Genomic DNA, 2,500 nt, shown 5'->3' with positions numbered 1-2,500 from the left:
GAGGAAATATTCAACATCAAACAACAAAACTTTTTGTTTAATGATTTTTTACATTTGCAAAAGGACAAAGAATTGAGTTTTGGCCAAAAGCACATTATTTATTGATTATTATTACTAACAAAGATTTATCTTATTATTAGAAAATTATTATATCATTCTAAAACAGGTGCAGCTTAATGATCACTAAAGCCTGAGCAGTGTGATCAGTTATTGATCTCAGTGCTACTGATTGATCACACTAATAATCTCCTCAGTAGTGGACGTGTTTGTGAGTGATAAGTTTAATTATTTAAACAATAAGCAAATTTTTCATGAAATGATAACAGAAAAATTACACGAAGAAAACTGCCGATAACAACCGCTAACAGCAAGTAACAGTGATGAATAAATAAAAAATAAACGTATTCTGAATACTTTACTTTTGTATGTATTATAATGGAATACATTACTGAACACATATAGGACAGTGTGCTCCATATTCAGCCATCACTACTTTTCCAAACTACTCTGTCCAGCCCTGTTCTGAACTCTTTCCGGCGCCCCCTCGGCTCATTATGGATCTGAGTCTGGATCTCTTCAAAGCTGCTATAAATAACGCTGATTTGAGTGGAACTGAATGTTGATAAAACATCACCACCATAACACTGCAGCAGCGCGGAGTCTGATTAACCCTCACACAAGACACAAACACCGCAAACGGTATCAGGAGAAACATAACAAATCAGTCAGATGAAGAAAAACAGGCTGCAGAATCAGAACCGAATCAGTGCGGATATGAAAACGAACATGATCAGTCAAAGCGCCGCTAATCGCTCAGCAGATCTGGGTTTCTGCAGCCCTGCAGGATCAAACACGGCCTACAACGCAGCTCACAGCAGTTTATAACGCTGTTTATAATGCTGATCACAGCACAGTAAAACGCCGTAGTGCATAACGCAGTTAATAACAGTTTTAGTGCTGTTCATTATACAGACTATAACACTGTTTATAACAATGCTGGAAGTAGAGAGAGAGAGATAGAGAGAGAGAGAGAGAGAGAGAGAGAGAGAGAGAATGGTCGAGTGATTTGATGTGTCTGATCATCCGGAAGCTTCTATAAGCACTGAGAAACATCATGTGCCCCCCACCACCCCCCTCCTCACTTCCACCTCCTCTCTGTGTTTCTCTCTTTCTTCTACACACACACACACACACACACACACACACACACACACACACACACACACACACACTCTTCCTGTCTCCTGCTGCTCTGTAATAATATATTTAAGCTTTCTGGATGTTCCCTGAAGGAATTCCTGGCGTTCCGTGAACCGGATTGGCTCCGGTGTGATCTCACACACGCCGGACAGACTTGATTAATCAACACACCGAGAGAGAGAGTGTGGGTGTATGTGTGTGTGAGTGTGTGTATATATATATATATATATGGTACGTTACTGTAGGGATGGCAATATGAGGATTGATATATGTATGTATACACACACACACACACACACACTTATCTAATATTATAACAAGCTCATAAAAACAATTACGTTGACATTAAACATTATTTACATAAGACACCTTCTTCAAGCGTTCTTTAGCAAAAAGAAAATGGTTCCATAAACACCCACAGGACCTGCATGATTAAAAGATTCTTTTTTTTAAAATGATTAAAAAAAAATCTATGCAGATTTTAATTTTATATTTCAGCTCTATTTCAGGGGCTGAAATGTAGAGAAATGTACATTAAAACTGGCTGATCTGTCCAGGAAAATGTTTCGGACCCCCAGCGTCCAGATTTATTACCATCCGCTCCATAAACAGGAAGTCTCTCTCTCTCCCTCTCTCTCTCGCTCTCGCTCTCCCTCTCTCTCGCTCTCCTCTCCCCCTTGCTCTCTCCCTCTCTCTCCCACTCTCTCTCTCCCCCTTGCTCTCTCCCTCTCTCTCCCCACTCTGCTCTCACTCCCTCCAAAAAGCTTTCATCAGAGAAATAAATTTAGTCCTGAGTTCTGAGAGAGAGAGAGAGAGAGAGAGAGAGAGAGAGAGAGAGAGAGAGAGAGAGAGAGAGAAAGAGAGAGACTATTAGTGTGCCCAGTAAACAGGAAGTCTTTTCTCTCACTCCAAAGAGTTTCTTTTCGGTGTAATAAAGAGTTTATAAACGTGAATCTGCGGTTTGGCTGATGACTTGCTGTTTGGGTTTCGTCCTCCCGGTGACCTCTGACCTCTGAGGAGCGGAGGAAGCGCATAAAAGCCGCAGCCGCCGGTTTATTACGTTTGATTAAAGAGTTCAATAACAAGCCATTTCCTCCTGAATGAGCTCATGGAGAGCGTGTTCCGGACAGCATCGGCTATTAAAGTCATTTACTATCTAGAACAGTGGCCTGCGAGCCCACGCAGGCGGGCACTTCGCTCGCAAGACACAGCGACATTTTTAGGACACTACGTTTGGACAAAACTGAGAAATGTTTAGAAAATTTTAGAACATTTTTGTTAATTTTATATTTTTTTGGCT

The 2,500-nt window shown here is 41.0% G+C and overlaps 1 protein-coding gene across 1 annotated transcript in view; it reads right to left on the bottom strand.

The window, feature by feature from the left end:
- uvrag (UV radiation resistance associated gene) overlaps positions 1-2,500 on the bottom strand; it is a 180,796-nt gene that overhangs the window by 68,489 nt on the left and 109,807 nt on the right. The window lies entirely within an intron of this gene.

This window comes from Colossoma macropomum, unplaced genomic scaffold (assembly GCF_904425465.1).
Source record: "Colossoma macropomum unplaced genomic scaffold, Colossoma_macropomum, whole genome shotgun sequence".
In the NCBI taxonomy this organism is placed as follows: Eukaryota; Metazoa; Chordata; class Actinopteri; order Characiformes; family Serrasalmidae; genus Colossoma; species Colossoma macropomum.
This window is presented reverse-complemented; position numbering and strand designations above follow the sequence as displayed.